The sequence below is a fragment of the Oratosquilla oratoria genome, chromosome 31, assembly GCF_046742065.1.
Source record: "Oratosquilla oratoria isolate Oo_2021 chromosome 31, ASM4674206v1, whole genome shotgun sequence".
In the NCBI taxonomy this organism is placed as follows: domain Eukaryota; kingdom Metazoa; phylum Arthropoda; class Malacostraca; order Stomatopoda; family Squillidae; genus Oratosquilla; species Oratosquilla oratoria.
Window position 1 is genome coordinate 2,779,458 of NC_134807.1, and position 22,147 is coordinate 2,801,604.

The 22,147-nt window shown below is 43.4% G+C and overlaps 1 protein-coding gene across 6 annotated transcripts in view; it reads right to left on the bottom strand.

Annotated features, from left to right (window-relative positions):
- LOC143041405 (uncharacterized) overlaps window positions 1-22,147 on the bottom strand; it is a 435,186-nt gene that overhangs the window by 297,114 nt on the left and 115,925 nt on the right. The window lies entirely within an intron of this gene.

The following is a 22,147-nucleotide window of genomic DNA, read 5'->3' on the forward strand; positions in this document are numbered from 1 at the left end:
TGTGTGTGTGTGTGTGTGTGTGTGTGTGTGTGTGTGTGTGTTTTGAGACACCCTGTATCTACAGGCTAAATGGCTCGGCAACTACTATGTTGTTAATTTCCCTGTCGTTTCTTGAATACAAGAGAGAGAGAGAGAGAGAGAGAGAGAGAGAGAGAGAGAGAGAGAGAGAGAGAGAGAGAGAGAGAGAGAGAGAGAGAGAGAGAAAGAGCGTGTGTGTGTACGGGAAATCAATAAAAAAAAAATCGACCACAATTCCTTGGGGGCAGATCAACAGCCTTAGGTGATGACGTCATGTCGCTTCTGGCGTGTTACCGTTGACAAGTTATATTTCAAGAGACGATTTATTGCCTCTTTAAAACATTTTACTATTTGTGTTCTCATCCGGGAAGGTAATAGCTCACGCGTCCAGCACGTGTTCCCAAACTGGGTGAGAAGGTGAGACACACAGAGAAGAGAGAGAGAGAGAGAGAGAGAGAGAGAGAGAGAGAGAGAGAGAGAGAGAGAGAGAGAGAATGTTTCAAATGCCGTACACTTTTTTATAATGAATTACTGTTGGCTCGTTCAAAACTAATAAATCAAAACTACAATTTCTGGGATCAAGAAAACCATATTAACACCTTCTACGACAAATATTATTTTTTCATCAATATTTCCGATCCACATTTGGCATATAATTCCGGGAAATTTCCCGAATTGCATCAAATACATTTGAAAGGATACAAAAACTCGGACGTAATTACAAGTAACAAATGATACGAAAATTAAATAGATTAAAAAAAAATGGCTCATAAAGATAATCGTCGTTATTAGTTGTCCAGGGTAGTTTAGACAACTATGCTAGTTTGTTCCGCTAGACGTTTGTCTGTCTTTATGTACGTCTAACGCTGTCATATACGTTTTGGTACCTTAATTTGCTTTGATCATAACTATGCTTTGGTACCTTATAAAGATGATTACAAGGATAAAGCTCATCCGTATTCTTAAATCTAGGTCAAAGGTCAAGTTCACAATGACGTCAAATGTGATTTCCATTTAAGGCTTAATTACGTCATAAGTTGTACCCGTTACATTAGTATGACCAACTTTTATTATCGTTTCTTCGGATTTATCAAGTAAATCCTCTCTTATGCTTCCTGATGTTTCAACGTGGCATGTAGCATAAAAGAACATAAGAATGAAGAAGACTGCAAGAGACCCTAAGGCCTAGACTAGGCAGTTCCATGTCCATGACCACCCGTCACCCCCATCCATAAAGTTGTCTAACCGTTTCCTAAAACAACCGATAGTTTCAGCGCTTACTATTTGGTTACTAAGTCTGTTTCATTCGCTAACTACCCTATTAGTAACCAGTTCTAGCCTATTTCCTTCTTGAATTTGAAGCTCTTGGAAACTTCCGACAGTTGTTCTTACTGAGAATGATCCTTTTCCTTCAATCGTTTGCAAATTCAGCTCAAATCCAGTTTAATCCGGTTACCGGTGACCTCACATGGAACACTGCCAAAGGACCGAACCTCTTGCATCCTAAGTCGCGTTGGGTCAGGTGAGGTCAAATCAGGTCAGGTTAAGTCAGGTCAGGTTGGGTCAGGTCAGGTTGGGTCACATTAGGGAGGAGTCTAGTTGGAATTGGCAAAAGAAAACAGGTCAATGCAAAGCGAAACAAGACAAAAGACAAAGTAAGACAAACAAGGAAAGACCAGGCAAAGACAAAAAAGACAAAAATACGAGAAAAGACAAAAAAGAAAACAAAGCCAAAGACAAAGAAAAACAAAAAGCAAAAGAAGACAAAGACAAAACAAAACAAAGCAAGAAGACAAAGAAAAAGCAAGAGAAGACAAAGACAAAAGAGACAAAACAAAACAAAAGACAAAGGGAAGATAGCCTCTCTAGCTTACGTTAACTTGATACAAGACAAAACAAGTCTTAGCTAGTCTATGATAAGATCAGAAGAACATTAGAATGAAGGAGACTGCAAGATACCATACGGCCTACACTAGGCAGTTCCATGTCCATTACCAACTGTCATCCCCATCCACAAAGTTGTCTAACTTTTTTCTTAAAATAACCGATAATCTCACTACATCATGTTTACTAAGTTTATTTCATTCGTTAACCAAACTATTGGTAAACCAGTTCTTGACTATTTTCTTTTTAAATCTAAATTTGTATAATTCAAAATCATAAAAGGGGATCAGGTTGGTGAAATATCGCGTATGGTCAGTTTAACCTAATTAATTTTCGAAGAGATTTTTTAGGCCTAAAGAAAAATGTATTTTAATCATCCCAAAACCCCCTCCCCCCCAAAAAAAAAAAAAAAATATCCACAACTTTTACGCAATATTAATTGGCCCACTCACCGCCAATCACGAAAAGATAAATATAAATGGAAAATATTATTTAACTATATCTATGCATATATTTATTTTATTTATTATTTACATTATCATTGTTTTTATCTATTCATTTATTTATCATTATTATGATTTTTTTTCGCATCCGACCTAGATATGGACCAAAAGGTGTCCTGTCGGCATGCTCCGCCTTTGTAATCCTTTGCAATCCTTATAAATAAAAATAAAAAATAAAAAATAATAATAAAAAAATTATAATAATAATAATACATAATATTTTGAGTAAAATTGCTAGCAAACTTGATATAAAACATAAACTCACCTAATCCCCCGCCCCAACGGACCTAACGGAAAATCTGTGGCCACTCACCTCCGCGGTTGAGCGAGTCGCGTAAATTGAGACAAAACCACCAGACACACACACACACAATGCGCCGCACGGAAGACGACCGGGACACCAAAGCGAAAAGAAAAAATAGCCACGGAATCAAGAGTTACAAATCCAATGGGGCTTTCAAAGTGCGGGAATGCGACGCATTCAAACGATCCATTTCCGACACATAGTCTAGTTGGCACAAGAAGAAAAGTGATTTAGAGGAAAGAGGAAGAGGACGAGGAGAAGATAATAGAAGAACGAGATCAAGAAAGACGAGGTGAAAGGAGGACGAGGACGAGATAATAGAAGAGGAGTGAGATCAAGAAGGACGAGGTGGAAGAAGAGAGGTGGAAAGACAACAAAAGAGGAGGAAAAGGAAGAGGAGAAAAGGAAGAGGAGAGGAGAAAGAGTGAGGGGGAAAGAGGAAGGGAAATAAGGAGAGAAGTAGTAACAGGCATCTCAAATCCGTTCAACTTCGCCATCACAGAACACCAAAACTCTCTGAAACTCACGTCCTCCCTGACAAACAACATCGTGTCACAAGATCAACAGAAGGAGACTAACGTGAATGAAACCAGAGAAATCAGATGAAACATATCAAAGGAAAGGGAAGTGAGGCAGAAGGAAGAGCTTCGCATTTTATTGGATCAGCTATCGAATATACGAAAAGAAAGATAGCAATGGCACAGGGAGATGGGGCGTCCAATTGGCTGACAGCACTACCGATCAGGACAAAGGGATTCAACCTAAGCAAAAGAGATTTCACGGATTCCGTTGCCCTGAGGAATGGATGGCCATGGGAAAAGCTGCCTAATAGATGTTCCTGTGGTACACAGTTTGATCCAAACCATGCGATGGTACCCAAGTAGGTTGGATTCGTGTGCATAAGACATGACGAGATTAGGGATCTCACTGCCAAAATGCCTTGAGAGGTATGCAAGGATGTGATCATCGAACCAACACTACTCCCACTGGGAGGGGAGATCTTCAGGCACCACACATCAGATGAAACACGAGTGGACGTCAGCGCAAGAGGTTTCTGGACACGGGGATATCTGGCCATCTCTGTCATGCGAATATTTGATCCAATGAACCCTTGTTACAATAACTCGACTATCGAGGCGTCCCACTCAGGAAATGAGAGTAAGAAAATCAGGATGTACGAGGAGAGTATACAGAATGTGGACCACGGCTCATTCACTCCGATAACCTTCACGACTTCAGGCGGGATGGGTCCAAGGGCAAAGGCATTCTACGCTTGTCTAGCAGAGGTGATGGCAGAAAAGAAACAACCAATGTAGCGTGGATGAGATGTAGACCATCACTCTTAAAATCACCTCTCCTATGCCTGAGAAGTACCAGGTCCCCACTCCTTAAATCAGTACATATACAAAACCTCGATTTTGAGCAGACTGTAGTAGAGAGTAGGATAAATGAACTTCTGTATTAGACTTCATTAAAGTAAGATAATATAAAATATAAAAGGGTAGTTGACCACAGTCATTGGCGAGAGAGGGGCCAATGAACTGTGTCTGTGGGAGACAGATCCTGACTGCTTTCGTCACACAGTTCAATAGGGATGGAGGTTGTAGGAAAATAGTAGTAGTAGTAGTAATAGTAGTAGTAGAACGAGGAGAAAGGTGATAAAAGAGGAGGAAGAGGAAGAGAAGAAGAAAGATGGTGAAAGAAGAGGAAGAGGAGGAGGAAGAGGAAAGGTAGACAGAAAATATAAGAGGAGGATTTGGAAGAGGGGAGGCAGAATTGAGAGTAATTGAAGGAGGGTGAGCGAAAGAGGAGGACGAAGGGAGAAGAAAGGGGAAGGGGGAAGAGGAAAAGGAGAAGGAGAGTAGTAGTAGTAGTAGTAGTAGTAATACAAGGAGGAGGAGGAGAAAGATGAGAGGGGAGAAAAACGGGGATAGAAGAAAAATGAGGAAAGAGAGGAGTAGGAAGAGGAGGAGTGGGAGGAGAAAGAGGAGGTGTAGGAGGAGAAAGGGGAGGAGGAGAATGAGTAGAAGGAGAAGGAAGAGGTTAAAGATTACGGAGGATATGAAGAGGAAAAGGAGGAAGGAGGAAGGATGAAGAGAACGAGGATCTACAACGACCTAACCAGAAGCTACAGGAGAGGTCTGCTGAAGTTGAGTAGATCTTCGTCAACCGACCTCAACTCCGAGGTCCATCTTTATCTGCACTAACCCACAAACGTCCTGTGGTCCTCCTTTAAGATATTGTTCTGGTTGATTCCAGACGATTTTATTCAGCTTGGAGACAGTGGTCCTTCAATAGCGCTCCATAACCTTTAGGTCTATGATGCCTCATCTCTCTGTGTCTGTATCTGTCTCCCATCTTTCTCTATGTCTGTCTCTCTCTCTTAACGTCTGTCTCTTTTTCCCCATAGTGCGTTCACCAATTTTGATAATAAATTTAAGACTGCTTCATTTATCTTTTAATTCATGTTAGCTGCTTACTATTCTGTACACGTTCCTCAAAGTTCTTTTAAAAAATACGTTTAAAACCAAAATATTTGCATTTTTTTATCATTAATCGAAACGGAGACTGACCATGATGTTTCTTTTGATTTGGTTCGTGGTGTTCCGTGACCAGCGAAAGGTTACTTAAAACATTTAAATCTGCAGAGAGAACATTGTATATTGTCTATGTTAATGCCTATGTTAATGCTTAACTGATGAATAAAGTCATTATTATTTGAACAATTTGATACCCATTAGGGTGCCATTGTCTTAGTATATTATTCTACATTCTGTGCCTGGTTAATGGAGGTACGGGTCGATGGTCTGGGGACTCTCGGGGTGCGAAGAAAACGGGGGAAAAGGGTTGAGAACCCTTTGCTTTGAGGGACCATTCCGAGCGTTCACGGGTAAAGTATCTAAGAGACAGATGACGGGGTGACTGACAGCATGAAGCTTCCTTTGACGTCACGTCACGTCGTGGGAACTTTTATGCTCAGTCGTCGTCGTCGTCGTTGTAGAGGAGTAGAATGAGAGAGAGGAAGAGGAGTAGAATGAGAGAGAGGAAGAGGAGTAGAATGAGAGAGAGGAAGAGGAGTAGAATGAGAGAGAGGAAGAGGAGTAGAATGAGAGAGAGGAAGAGGAGTAGAATGAGAGGGAGAAGAGAGAAATTAAAAGGATGGGGAGGAATGAAGGAAAGGAAGAGAATAAAGGTGGAAAAAGAATGGGAAGAGGAGAAGCAGAAGTAGAGAAGTAGAAGGAAAAGAGAAATGAAAAAAGATTGAAAAAAGGGAGGAGAAGGAAAGGTTAAAAAGGAAAAGGAGGAGAAGGAAGAGCAGGAAAAGGAGGAGAAAGAGGAAAAGGAAAGGGGCAGAGGACGAGAGAAAGTAAAAAAGAAATGAAAGAACAGGAGTTGTAGTAGTAGTAGTATAAGTAGTATGAAAGAACAGTAGTAGTAGTAGTAATAGTAGTAATAGTAGTAGTAGTAGTAGTAGTAGTAGTAGTAGTAGTAGTAGGAGGAGGAGGAGGAGGAGGAGGGAGAGAACGAGGACAAATAGCAGCAGCAGGAAGAGGAGGAAAAAGAGGGAAATCCAGAGGAAAACGAAAGAGAAAGAGGACAAGGAAAAGTAAAAGGAAGAGGAGGAAAAGGAGGAAAAGGAAGAGAAGGAAAAGGAAGAGGACAAGAAGGAAAAGGAGAAAGACGAGGAGTAGGAAGAGAAAAAGGTGGAGGAGGAGGAAGAGGACGAGGAGGAATAGGAAGAGGAAGGAGGTGGAGGAGGAGGACAAGAAGGAAAAGGAGGAGGACGAGAAGGAGTAGGAAGAGAAAAAGGAGGTGGAGGACGAGGAAGAGGACGAGGAGGTGGAAAAGGAGGAAAAGGAAGAGGAGGTGGAAGAGGAGGAAAAGGAAGAGGAAGAGGACGAGGAGGAAGAGGAAGAGGACGAGGAAGAGGACGAGGATGTGGAGGAGGAGGACAAGAAGGAAAAGGAGGAGGACGAGAAGGAGTAGGAAGAGAAAAAGGAGGTGTAGGAAGAGAAAAAGGAGGTGCAGGAGGAGGAAGAGGACGAGGAGGAAGAGGACGAGGAGGAAGAGGAAGAGGACGAGGAAGAGGAGGTGGAGGAAGAGGACGAGGAGGAAGAGGACGAGGAGGAAGAGGAAGAAGAAGAGGAAGAAGAAGAGGACGAGGAGGTGGAGGAGGAAGACTTGGTGGTTTGGGGACGTTTACCTACCGCAAGCCCGAGTCGGGATCTTCCTGTCGAGGGAGAGACGACATCATCATCATCCAGATTTGGGCGAGCGAGGAACTCTCTTTTCATGGCTCGAGCGCGCGAATGACGTGTGAAAATGCTCGCGTCCTCAAGCCATCGCGAAATCACAGTCTTCACGGGCTAAGTGTGTGATATTTCGTGATGTGCGTATGTATGCATGCGTGTGTGTGTGTATGTATGTATGTATGTATGCGTATGTGTGTATGTATGTACGTAAGAGGTGCTGGTATGGACGAGTAGGGACTATGTATGTATGTATGTATGTATGTATGTATGTAAGTGTATGCACGCAAAAGGAATCGGTAAGGACGAGGGGGAGGGACTATGTGTGTGTGTGTATATGTGTGTATGTGTATGCGTGAATGTGTGTATGTGCATGTGTGTGTATGCAAGTGGTATCGGTAAGAACGAGGAGACCGTACGCGTATGTATGTATGTATATATGTATGTATGTACGGGGTATATGTGTATGTACGGGATATATGTGTATGTACGGGGTATATGTGTATGTACGGGATATATGTGTATGCACCAGGGTAGTTCCAAAAGTAATGCCTATTCTTTTTTACTTGTAACTCAAAAATGTTGACAGTTACGAAGACGGGAATGCCACTCAAACGAATGGCATTCAAACGAGCGGATATTTTATACTCCAGAACCTATTTCTCCACGTTATCACCCCCCATTCTCAATGCACTTTCGCCAACGATGATCAAGGACCTGTACATGGCCGTCCGGAGCGCGGTTGGTCACTCTCATCTCAGTGGCAACTCCAGAATCGACGAACCCATCTCCTAACCGCGCTGACATCAACTACCTCGGCTCCGTAAACTTTCACCAAGCGCCGGTGAATGTCGATGGGTTTCCACTTCTGCGTGGAGAAACTCCACGACGCATCTCTGATTCTGACGTACATCTATGACAGGGGTTATTTTAATAGACTGTCACACCCTCAATATCAGCATTAGGCAGAAGAACATTTGAGGCTATGAGCATGAAGGTTTAGTCATAACAATGTCATACACAATCCTCTCGGATCCTCTGTTGTAGACTTTAAAAACAAACAAACAAATAAATAAATAAATAAATAAATAGAGGCATTAATTTGTGGAACTTTCCTAAGAGGCATAGGTATAGAGAGGGGGAGGGGTGAGGACTGTCGACCAGATGACGTCACCACGTTTCGACTCTGGTGGGTTCCCAGCGTTTATAACACTGCGCGCCCCCCCTCTCTCCCTCCCTATCTCCTCCTCCTCCTTTGGTCAGGACTGGAGTGATAATATAATACCCCACCCACCCACCCACCCCGATCAAGACCTCTTTGATGCATAAACGGACAAGTTGATGACGTCATTATATAACTGACGTCACTCCACAATGATGTCATTCCATAATGACGTCACTCTACGTCATATTGACGTCATTCATAAATTGTGCAACAAAATTTGTGACGTCATTATTAAATGGCGCCACAATGTTGACGTCGTGACGTAACTCATAAATGACGTCACAATACTGACGTCCTGGTGTAACACGTAAATGACGTCTTAATACGGACGTCGTGACGTCACTCAAATGGCTTCACAAGGACTCATAAATGACGTCACATTTTTGACGTGACGTCACTCATTAATGACGTCACAACGATGGCGTCACGTTCTCCCTCGAACACGAAGGTCATTTATGATATCAAAATGACAAATTATCGTTCCAATCGCTTCTTCCAATCAATCGAAACTTCTCCGGCGACCAGGGCCCAATCCTTACCTAATCCTCTTTAGCGATATCCTAATATGGAGTGGAGTGATTAGCGGCACCCTTACGGACCAGAGTCACATAGCAGGACAGATACAGATACAAACGGACAGACAGACAGAAAGATCGAACCGATACAATAAATAATAAACAAATAAATAAAAACAAAGTTACAAAGGAATAATATTACGTTGTTTTACATCTTACAATACCTTCTTGCCATGTCTCTCCGTCTTTCAATAATTCACCATTTAACCCTAATTAAGAGTGTGCATCCTTGATGATCCAATGCAGAGCCACCTGCCTAACCCCTGGAAGAACAACACAGCCTTTGGACCTCCCACCATAAATATCCTTAACGTATCCTGTGACGACCTTGCTTCCCCGACTGTACCCTGACCCTTGACCTCGCCTCACCCAGGACGTGGGGTCACTCCTATCCACATACTCAGTGAAAGGGAGGCAACCCACAAATCGCCCCGCGCATGCGCAGACGGAGATTTGTGCGTTTCGTAAACTATCTAGCCAATCACACAGGTGTTCCGTTATGCACAGATTTACCGAGCCGTTTCTCCATCGCGTAGGGACACCTGCGCGGGTGTACAGGTGTCTGTGCACCTGTGATCGTGGTGACCCGCTTTCTCTCTCTCTCTCTGTCCGTGACCTGTGACGACCTGTGATGGAGGTTTGGTACGTGTTTTGGTAAAGAAGGGAGGTTGATGTGGAACGTGTGGGTGTGTACACACACACACACACATAGAGTGGCGCAGTGGTTAGAGTTCCCAGCTGCCACTACGGAGGTCCAGGTTCGAATCCCGCCCAGGGCTGAAATAATTTCAGTATCGCTGCGCTGCGGGTTGTTACTCCAACTCTCGTGGGCGGGGAGTTGGGTTTTGTGTGGAAGGTCACAGCATTACCTGTAGATCGGTCATATATGACCTCTGAGTTCTCTTCCAGGAGGGAAATAGCTGTCGATCACGAGTCCAACACATGATCCAAAGACCATGGTGAATCACATAAACACACACACACACGAACACACAGCCTGAACAATACCACTAAAATCCCCCAAGAAATCTAAAAGCCGAAAGTTAGTGGTAGAGTGGCTGCATTACGATTAAATTCAGTAATGAAGCGGTCTTCAGGACACTAACAAATAGCAACGCATAAGAATGGGTGATACGCGAAGAAACGGGCTGAAGATTTCTGGTCTCTGGAGGTCCCTAATCAAAGGATTAAGGACACTATGGTCAACAGGGAATGGGAGCGTCAATTGCTTGCCCTGTGACGTAGGTCCCACGTCACACGATTCTGTAAAGGCGAGTTCGAGGTCCGAGTTCGAAGACGTGGTTGCTATGGTAACAGTCGAGAAGTCTCGTTGCATAGTAGACCCAGCTTTTATGTGACACTGTTCATAGATCGGTCATATATAAGCTCTGAGCTCTCTTCCGGGAGGGTAATAGCTGTCGATCACTAGTCTAACACGTGATTCAAGACAATGGTGAATCACACACCTCGTGTGTGTGTGTGTGTGTGTGTGTGTGTGTGTGTGTGTGTGTGTGTGTGTGTGTGTGTGTGTGTGCGTAACATCACTTTCTAGCTAAACTGTGTGAGAGGCAAATCAGCTTCTCTCTTGCCCCATCATCCTACTCGTGATTGGTCGGGTATCTCTGTCCATGATCAGAGCGATTTGCTATTCCGAATGACTAATCACCAATTAGCCAGTCGGCGATGCGCGGGGGTGGGGGTGGGGGGAGTGGGGGGGAGTATGGAGGGGGGAAGTTCCGAAATGGAACTCCTATTAATATTATTATTAATTTTTTTTTTATGGGTGGGGGCTTTCTTTCATTTGTCGTGTGTGTGTGTGTGTGTGTGTGTGTGTGTGTGTGTGTGTGTGTGTGTGTGTGTGTGTGTGTGTGTGTGTGTGCGCGTGCGCACTAAAAACTCAGTCAAAAAATATATATATTATAAGGTTATGTATATTACGATCCTTTTCATATACCTTGACCACAGATAAATCAGTATTTAGCTTCTTTCATAAACTTTCTTAAAAAAATATATTCGAAGGCCACTAGATACATATCTTCAAATTTGCAATCGAGAACAAGAAAAAGTAAATTCTTAAGAAATATATTCACAATAAATACTAACTGGACGAGAAATAATGGTCTCAAGTTGTCAAGACGTACATTTAAGCAAAGATTAAGTAGGAACAATTTCGCCAAACTTTTCGTTAAATGAATGGAGTCATCTTCGCACTGAGGCGATACAATGTGGAACAGTTTCGAGATTCAGTCGGATAAACACGCAAGCGACATGACGTCACATCTGCCAAGTGGATCCGTTATTTCTCGTTTATTTGGATATTCATGTGTATGCCTTGTTCTTCATTTTATAATTTTTGTTTATTGTTTATCATTAATTCGTATATTTATAGGAGATCCCAATTTGTCTATTGAACCCTGGACAGTGTCCTATCAATTTATTTGTATTTTTTAAATAAAAACAAGTGCGTGTCGGGTAGGTATGCCTTCTTGTGAAGGATGCGGAGGTCCAATGGTACATAGATAGATCGATAGATATATACACAAAGAGTAGCAGTTCTATATATACCCAAAGAATAAGTCGCCTTGATTTTATCACCACTAGTAGTAGTAGTAGTAATAGTAGTAGTAGTGGTAATAATAATAATAATAATAATAATAATAATAATAATAATAATAATAATAATAATAGTAATAACAATAATAATAATAGTAACACATGATAATAACAACAACAACAACGACAGTTGTATCCCCTTGTAAATTCTGGAAAGGTCTGAGAATAAACAAACGAATACATAAATAAATAAACAAATACATAAAAAATTCTCGAACTCTCTTTTCAAAAGACTTCCAACTTCACTAAATCCCTGTACGGGGATGTGCATGTTTCGGATATGCGTTCCAACATCGTCAGCATCGACTGATCGTTCCGTTTCCATCCCAACACTCCCTAGACATTGTTTTCCAAACTATCTTATATTCCCTCTCTTGGCTTCCAGTAGACCTCCCCCACAACGTTTTTTGTATCTATACTAAATCACATATGTTTTCTATCTATATATTTTTCTATTTATGTCTTTTGGGGGAACGAGCTCAGATGATAGGGGTATATATTTCGGCTTCAGATGAACAATGTCATTTCTGTTACACTTGATTATTAAATTATTTGTCGTGTACATCTCGGAATAGATAAAATGCATATAATAAGATATGCATGAAAGGAACTGACACATAACTTAAATTAGTTTTCAAGCTAAAACTGTTATACTGGTATAGACACCTTGAGTTAGCCCGGTATAAATAGGAAGTTTTCTCAAAACCAATTAAAATCGTCTGGTCTTCATTATAACAAAGTTATACAAGTTTACCACGAGCTTGAGCGCCCATTTTCGCTTACTTGTTTATTTTCTTTACTTCACTTTTTCATACATTTTTTCTTTCTTTAAATTTGCCTAGTTGGTTAAGGTTAACTTATCTCAGAGGAAATTTTTAATGGACAATTAAATGAAACTCCTTCGGTTGCCAGATTCGACCGAATACATAAAATAAAGGCGCACATGACGACGACGACGATGATGACGACGATGGTGATGATGATGATGATGATGATGATTATGATGATAATGAAGACGACGACGACGATGATGAAACTGATGACGATGGTGATGATGATTATGGTGAATGACGATGATAATGAAGACGACGACGACGATGATGATATTGATGACGACGATGGTGGTGATGATTATGATGATGACGATGATAATGAAGAAGACGACGACGATGATGATGAAGACGACGACGACGATAATGCTAATAATAATAATAATAATAATAATAACAATAAATCAAAATACGAGTAACCTAACAAATATGAATAAATGAAGAATAAAAACGCATACGTACGTAAACACACACACACACACACACACACACACACACACACACACGCTTTACAGTTCCGTTACCCTAAGAAGAAAAACAAAATATCTGCCTCCTCGTTGTTCACCAAAGCTACTAGGGTCTCCTTAAGAAGGAAAAGAAGAGGAAGAAGAAAAAAAGAGGAAGAAAAATATGAGGAGGAAGAAGAGGAAAAGTAAAGAGGAAGAAGAAGTAAAGGAACAAAATGATGAAGAGGAAGAGCAAAAAGAGAAAAAAAGTAGAACAAAAAGAGGAGGAAGAAAAATGAGGAAGAAAAAGATGAAGAACAAAAAGAGGAGGTAGAAGAAGAAAAAAGAAGAAAAAAGAGGAAGAAAAAGATGAAGAGGAAGAAAAAAGAGGAAGAAGAGCAAAAAGAGGAGGTAGAAGAAAAAGAAAAGAAAAAAAAGAGGAAGAAAAATATGAAGAGGAAGAAGAGCAAAAACAGGAAGAAGAAAAAGAAGTAGAAGACGAAGAGGAGCCAAATGAGGAGGAAGAAGAAAAAGAAGAAAATGAAGAAGAGGAAGAAGAAGAAGACACAGAAAGACGACGACCTCTTTCTTGACCGACCGCGTGGTCGGAAAACCTGTGCAACCTGCACGACCAAGCTACGTAACCTGAGCAACCTAGTAGGCCAACCCGTGCAACCTACGACCACCTGTGCCATCTGGAAGCCCAGTCCGTGCAACCTACGCAACCTGGAGGATCAACACGTGTCACCTATGCAACCTGGTGTCCATTTTTCCCTGTAGGTGCTCCTAAAACCGGTTTCGCTTCGTTATACTTCTATTCTTCCTACTCCAACTCCATCTTCTCTTCTTCCTCCTCCTCCTCCTCCTACTCCCCTCCATCCTCTTCCTCCTCTTGCCTATCCCCCTCCTCCTTCTATCCCCTTTCTTTCTCCTCCTCCTTCTATCCCCTTTCCTTCTCCTCCTCCTACTCCCTCTCCTCCTCCTCCAACTCCCTCTCCTCCTTCTATCCCCTTTCCTTCTCCTCCTCCAACTCCTATCCCCTTTCCTTCTCCTCCTCCTCCAACTCCCTCTCGTCCTCCTCCTCTTCCTCCCTCTCGTCCTCCTCCTACTGCTCCCTTTCCTCCTCCTAATCCCTCCTCTTCCTCCTCCTCCTCCTCTTCCCCTAATTCCTCCCGGATTATGGCGTCCTTCAACTATCTTGTCTATAATATTCTCTCGGCGTTGTTTCTCCCAAACCGCCTCACCCCACAACCAAGATTTACTGTTAATATTGCCCACAATGATATCGCGAGTCGCTTGAGAGTCACTGAAGCTGCCACCTTTGCCCTTAGTGCTCAGGGAGCCGTTGGGAATCGTTCTGAGGCCTTTGTGTTCTTGTGTGTGTGTGTGTGTGTGTGTGTGTGTGTGTGTGTGTGTGTGTGTGTGTGTGTGTGTGTGTGTGTGTGCGCGCGCGCACGCGCGCGTTCGTTACAAGGCATTACCCATTGATCAACTAACTTGAGCTCTGAGCTCTCCTCCGGGAGGAAAACAGCTGGCAGTCAAGGGTCCAGCACGTGATCTAAAACCGTGGTTATTTATACACACACACAAACACACAAGTCATCTTATTAGAGAAATGTCGAGTTCATTTGAAACAACTTTCAATTATTCTTATTTTCAATCATTATTAATTCATCTCATTTTCATTGCATTTTAATTAATTCTAATTTTTATAACTTCATCATTTAATTCTGGCTAACCCCGGCGATTTTCAGCTATATATGTTGTCACAGGAAGTGACGTCACGCTGACCCTGATCACGTGATCGGCTGCCGCAATAATTCAACACTGATCCAAACAAGTGACTAATTGGACCCATAAGGCTACACTGCATTTGGACCACGCTGTAACTGGACCAGGGGAACAGCAGTGTAATTGGACCAACTGAAAACCACTGTATTTAGACCAGTTAAACAACAGTGTAATTGGACCAGGTTAAACAACAGTGTAATTGGCCCAGTTAAACAACAGTGTAATTGGACCTACACAGTGACAGTGTAATTAGACCAACTAAGAAGCAGTGTAATTGGACCAAGAGAGCTGCAGTGCATTTGGACCAGAAGGGCTGCGGTGTAATTGGACCAACTAAGAAGCAGTGTAATTGGGCTAACTGAGAAGCAGTGTAATTGGACCACGTATACAACAGTGTAATTGGACCTACACAGTAATTGGACCAACTGAGAAGCACTGTTATTGGACCTGGTAAACAACAGTGTAATTGGACCAGGTACTCTGCAGTGTAATTGGACCTGCACAGTGGCTGTAATCAGACCAGCTGATCAGCGGTGTAATTAAAGACACCATCCTGTGTCCAGGACCATCTGGCAGCTGGTGCATATGGAAACCGGACACCAGATGGAAACGGGCGGCAGCTGGTGCACGGAGGCGGAGACGGCGTGAAGGGGAGTGGGAGGGGGAGGGGGGAAGTGGGAGTACGAGGGAGTGGGAGGGGAAGTATGGGGGAGTGGGAAGGGAGGAGTTGGGGGATGGGGGAGTACGGGGGGAGTGGAAGTGGGAGTCAAGGGGGAAGGGGGAGTGTGAAGGGGAGTCAGGGGGATGGAGGAGTCGGGGGAGTGGGATGGGAGGAGTTGGGGGTTGGGGGAGTACGGGGGAGAGTGGAAGTGGGAGTCAGGGGAATGGGAAGGAGAGGAAGACGCAGGGGGGAAGGGGGAGTGGGAGGAAGGGGAGTAAGGGGGAATAGGGGGGGAGAGTGGGAGACAGCTGTTAGGGCGAGCAGCTGGCCACAGGAGGCGGCAGGAAGCTGTTAGGGTGAGGGGGGGTGGGGGATGGGATGGTTGCCATGGATACACGGGAGGACAAGAGAATTTCCGGTAGTACACAATATCACACGAGATAATAGAATACTCGTAATAATAATAATAAAAGTAAATAAATATATATAGATAGATATAAAAGCATACAGAAATATTAACACTGTACATTTCTGAGTGATAAACAATAATATCAATACAATAATGATATATAAATAAATATATAAATATTTATAAATTAATATACAAATAAAACAAACACTGCACATTACTGAATAACAAATGATAATACTAATGAAATAGAATTATTCAAATGAACAATGAATGAAAATCAATTAAGTAAATAAACAGTGGTTGTCATTTATACGAGATTTTCTGAGTGATATATATTTTTTTTCAATTTGGTCTCCAATCATGTAGGCATTCGAAATCTATAAAAGTACTTACTCATCTGAACTGCAATATACATTCAAATTAAACTGTATTGTTGCATTTTCGTCTTACTGTAAAAGCAGTTTGCACAATAATATTAGTGAAACTAAGAAGTACATTTGTACTTGTAGTTACCTACGAGGAAAAATGTCATGTTTTGAGTCGGAGAACGGGCTGTTAAAGAGAGAGAGAGAGAGAGAGAGAGAGAGAGAGAGAGAGAGAGAGAGAGAGAGAGAGAGAGAGAGAGAGAGAGAGAGAGAGAGAGAGAGCACCTTCTCTCTAGGTACCACCTTCTGCCTGAATAAAATCACCTGCCGACAGACGAGAACAAGACCCAAAGCGGACCTGCAATTGCCGCGAACATACGCCCGGAGACGCTTAACGACAACCACCGATGACGTCCGCAGACACCCAAGGGACACGTGGCGGCGAAGCTGAAACCAACGCGCCACATCGGGTACAGGGACAATAATAGAGTCTGTCTTTCGACCAAAGCCCAGTAATAACGAACCCAATCATTATTAGTGTCTCACACACACACACACACACACATGTATACATACACACACACACACACACACAAAACACACACACACACACACACACACAAAACACACACACATGTACAAACACAAAAACACACACAAACACACACAAAACACACACATGTACACAAGTACAAACACAAAAAAACACACACAAACACACAAAACACACACATGCGCACACACACACACAAACACTAACCTCCCCTTTCTTATCCCCCAAGGACAAATATGCCCCCAGCTCACATCCCCCCTTCCAAGACCACATCTCATCCCCCCAACCCACATCCTCCCCAAGTTCACATCTTCATCCCCCAGCTCACCCCCCCACCATTAAGCTCACCTCACCCCTCAACTCATATCCCCCCAACTCGCATACCTTCATGTTCATATCCTCCCCCCAGCTCACATCTCCAAACCTCAAATCCCCCCAGGTGACATTCCTCCCAGGCGACATTTCCCCCAGGCGATATTTCCCCCAGGTGACATTTCCCCCAGGTGACATCTCCCCCCCTCCCCCCAGGTCTCCCACCGTGTGAACTCGGAAACCTGTGTCGCTTTGTCGCTACATTTCCGGTTTCAGGGTGGGACTAGGGGGGGGGGGTTAAGGGGGGATGGGGAGGAGGAGGGAGAGGACGGGGAAGGGAGAGGGTGAGAGAGAGATAGGAGGAGAGGGAGGAGGAAAAGGAAGAAGAGGAGGAGGGGAGAGAGAGAGAGGGAGGAAGGGAGAGGGAGGAGGAGAAAGAGGAGAAGGTGAAGCGAGTGGAGGAGGGGGAGAAGTGATGATGATGCGGAGGAGGAGGAGAAGGAAAGGGGAGAAGGGGAGGGGAGAGGGAGAGAGGGGAGGGGAGGGGAGAGAGGGGAGGGAGAGAGGGGAGGGAGAGGGGTGGGAGAGAGGGGTGGGGGTGTTAGTATCAGTGACAATAATTGTGTTGTAGGGGGACGGGGGCCATAGTAGCCCAGTCGTCATGTTGGACGAGGTCGACAGAGGGGTGGAGGAAGAGGAGGTAGGACGACGTGGGAGGAAAGGAGGAGGAGGTGGAGGTGATGGAGGTGGAGAAGTAGGACCGGTGTACAGATGGTCATGGTGGTGGTGGTGGTAGTGGTGTTAAATTGTGCTAAAGAAAGGAACCCTAACACAATTATTACATAACCAACAGCACGCATGTGACAACGAGAAAAACAATGGCTTGCAGTAATACATATTTATCAACAATAGGTTACAAAGCTAGCGTGCTGATCACCCAGGTGTCAAAAGATAAAGCAGCAGAGGAAATAAATTATTTAACGGTGGGAACTGCATGGAGAGTGGCCAAAGTAGGATGCAAATATGTCCAGTTTTTTTTTTTGTTTTTTTGTTTTTGAATATGCAAACATCGACATGACGTCATGTCGCTTTTAAACATTCCCGCCAGACTGACCACGTACAACGTGGAACCACGATGATTGACCAATCTTAGATATGAAATATGACAAGTAAATTAATAATTATATATATATATAAATAAATTAAAGAGATAATGTCGTTCTAACGACTTATATTTCTTCTATCCACCCGAACGGGATAATTACGGGTAAAACGGCTTGAAAAATATCCCGGCTTACCCATAAGGCATTGCGCGAATTCATCTGACTTACTACCTGGCAATTTTCCTCATTTCAGCGTGAACCCTCTTTCTCTCTCGTAGCGTTGGTAAAAAGGGAGATTTGTGGATGGAGAGAAATCAAAAGTGATGATCATTTTTCCCCACCGTGGTATGAGGTACAAAGTCTGCATTTTCCCTTTTTCCGATTGCAATAAAGATGATTAATCCCCACGCTCTTTATTAATCTATTTATTTAGCTATTCTATGTTTTCAATATTCATTTTGTTTTATATTTACCTTATTTTCTATCTTATTTATTTCATCTCAGTTAATTTTTATTTTTATCACTGTATTTTTTTTTTACTAACCATCATCAATCTGTCTTTATTTCCAGTCTTCCGAGTCCCTTCCTTGTGCCCACCCCCAAAAAGAAAAAAGAAAACAAAAAAGAGGAAGCAAGAAAAAGAAGAAAAAGAGAACATAGCAAGAACAGGAACAAGAAAACAAAAGAAAAATGAAAAAGAAAGCGAGGAAAAGGAATACTAAGATGAAGAAAACGAAGAAGACGAAGAAAACGAGGACGAAGCCAAAAAGGCACTCAGGGTTCCTAAGCGTCAGAAGGAGGGAGGGAGGAAAGGGAGGGAGTGTGGGGGAGTGTGGGGGGGAGTGTGTGCAATGACAAGTGGGACGCACTCAGTTACGGTAAAATGTCTAGAGTGCTAATGGGAGTCTGACGCACGCAGAGACTCCTCTTCCTCCTCCTACTCATCCTCGTCCTCCTCATCTTCCTCCTCCTCGGAGATTGCGGGAGGGCTGCAGCTGGGCGACCTTCCGGAGGGGGAAGAGAGGAAGGAGGAGAGGGATGAGGATGAGGTGGAGGAGAAAGAAGAGAAAGAGGAGGAAGAAAAGGAAGAGAAGGAAGAAAAGGAGGAAGAGGAGGAGGAGGGGGAAAAGGAAGAAAAGAAGAGGAAGAAAAAAATGGTCAAAGAGAAGAAATAGAAAGGAGAAGGAGGGGGAGAAGGAAGAAAAGGAGCAAAAAGAGAAGTAGGAAGAGGCGGAGGAGGAGGAGGAGAGGAGAAGAAGGATGAGGAAGAGGTGGAGGGAGTAGGAGGTGTAGGAAGAAACTAGTCTCAGTTTTAACTTATGCTTATGGCGAAGGACAAAGGCATTGTTCAACAGCAGTCCATAACAACAACTGCTAATGACGACCTGTATCTTTATCCTGGCCGCCGATAGGCTATCTCATTAAACTGAAGAAAAAAACACATAAAATATTAACTCATCCACGGTGCTGAGGATGTTGATGAGGATCCTAATTATAGTCTAATCATCTAGGATAACTAGCTTGTTGATGAAGACGCTAACTACTGGTTTAGCGACCCTTATCTAGACCGAGATAGCTTGGCCTACATACAGCATTCGTCTCTCCAGTTATGCAAATGATCTACTCCCAGCAAATGACGTCATTCTAGGAAATCTACACAAGGAAATACAATCTGTGTTACATTGCATCTGAGACTAAGGCTACGTATCCAAGCTACAAGTAGAAAATAATTACAATTTCGTTCTTGAACTTGAAGCGCGTAATTTAGTTACAAAGACACATAAAGAGAAGAAAGCTTATTATACAAGTGGTTCACAACCTGTGCACCACAAACCACAACTCAAAAACAACTCAAAAACTAGTGGGGGTCTGGGTTTATCACACTAATCTATTTTTCCTCCGACTGCCTTAGTGATTTTACGGCGGAAAAAAAGTTGCTGGAGGTGTGTGGTACTGCCGATTAATCGTAGGTTGGAAGAAACATAGTCCAGTATGACCTTTAGTGGATGCACGATGAATTTGTTGGACGTGATCTCCAGGAAGCTACGAACAGTAATTCATAAAGTATGGGTACGCGCGAGAAACAGGCTGAGATCCCCTTCTCTTCAACTGGGGTGTCAAAATCGTGGCCTACGAGGTGACTAGAGTTTTCAACTATAGTTACTACAATTGTTACAACTGAAAACAAATAAACAAATAGATAAATAAAGAATGAATATAAAAAAATACCTTTTATTTACGTGACATTGATTTCATTTCATAACATGATTACCAGCAAAACGAGGCGAAAACCTCAGCCTTGCTAATTTGTAATTACCGAATCTTTGATGGCCATTGAAACTACAACAACCAAGATAATAACTGGCCATCGAAAGGTTTCGAGTCTGACACCCTTGCCGTACAACGACAGAGATTGTAGACAATACCAAACGGTTGAGCCTTTCCCCAATCCAAACACAGACAGTGCAAGGGTGAAGGGTGGGGGGTCGAGGGTGAAGGCTGGAGGGGTGGAGGGTGAATGATGAGGTATGAAGGGTGAAGTGTAGAGGGTGAATTGTGATTGGTGAATCCACGCAGGTTCCCAAATCGGCAAAATGTCATCCAATACCTTGTATTCCAACTAAACAGGTTCCATGTAATTACAACCACTGTATTCGCTTAACAGCATTTCATAAGGACCGTAGCTTAGAGAGAGAGAAGAGAGAGAGAGAGAGAGAGAGAGAGAGAGAGAGAGAGAGAGAGAAGGCGCTCGCTGATTATATTTTGAAGATTACCAGCAAGACCAAGTTAAAATTACAATATTTAATGCTACAAAGCGTTCGCCAAAATTTGTGATTTTTTTTAATACGTTTCCAAAGATCAAACAACATAAGAGCTCTGAGCTCTCATCCGGAAGGGTAACAGCTGTCGATCACGACTCCAGCACGTGGTCCAGGACCCTGGTGAATCACGCAAAGACGAGTGAATCACGGCAATGTGATCTAAGACTAAGGATGAAGTTACACACACGCACGCACGCACGCACGCACGCGCACACTCCCTCGCCACAGACCCGTCCATACACACATAGACGAATGAAGAGGAGGAGGAGGAGGTGGCAGGAGGAGAAGGAGGAGGAGGAGGAGGAGGAGGTGGCAGGAGAAGGAGGAGGTGGCAGGAAGAGAAGGATGAGGAGGTGGGAGGAGGAAAGGGTGGGAGGAGGAGGAGGAGGAGAAGGAGGAGGAAGTCAAAAAGGAGCAGAAGGAGTAAGATGAGGAGAACGAGAAGGAGTAGGAGAACAAGAAGGAAGAATAGGAGGTAGAGGAGGAGGTGGTGGAGGAGGAGGAGGAGGAGGAGGAGGAGAAAGAGGAGGAGGAGGAAGAAAACGATAAAGAACGGAAAAATAAAAAACAACAACAAGTCACTGGAGAGAGAAAGAGAGAGAGATAAAGAGAGAGAGAGAGATAAAGAGAGAGAGAGAGAGAGAGAGAGAGGGAAGAGGAGGAGAAAGAAAACGACAAAGAACGGAAAAATAAAAAACAACAACAACAAGTCACTGGAGAGAGAGAGATAGAGAGCTAGAGAGAGAGAGAGAGAGAGAGAACTCTGGATTCGCTGCCTCAGCCTCCTTCCGGCAGAAGCGAATGACATCTTGTCCACACACAGACACATTCACAGGTGTGTGTGTACGTAGGCTCATCTTCGGGTCGTTAATCCCACCAGGTTTCATGTGATACGCGAGAAGGCTCCCTCCTCCTCTTCCTCATTCTTCCTCCTCCTTCCTTCTTCTTCCTACACCCTTCTCTTCCTCTTCATATATTCTCCTCTTCTTCTTTTTATTCCCCTTCTCCTGCCTCTTCTTCTCCCTTCCTTCCTCCTCCTCCTCCCTCTTTTTTCTCCGTCTTCCTCCTCCTTTTCTTCCTCTTCCTACTACTCTCCTGTCTTCTCTTCTTCCAACTCTTTTCCCTTTTGCTCTTCTTCCTCCTCTTCACATTCCTTGCCCTTCTCTTTATCCTCCTCTTCCTTTCCCCTTCCTCCTCCTCCTCCTCCTCCTCCTCCTTCTTCCTCCAATGGAAGGATCAAAATGTGTAAACGAAATTCCCGCTCAGAATGAACGTGACATTCACGACGCGGAATTGAAAATTCCGTTCTTGAGCAAATTATCTGCGAAGAGAGGAAGAGAGAAAGGAAGCGAGAGGGAAAGAGAGAGCGGGAGCGAGGAAAGTAAAGAGAGCAAGAGAGGAGGGGAGGAATGGAGGGATGGAGGGACGGGGAGGGATGAAAATACAGGAGGCAAGAGTCGGGTTGTTGATAAAATAGAAA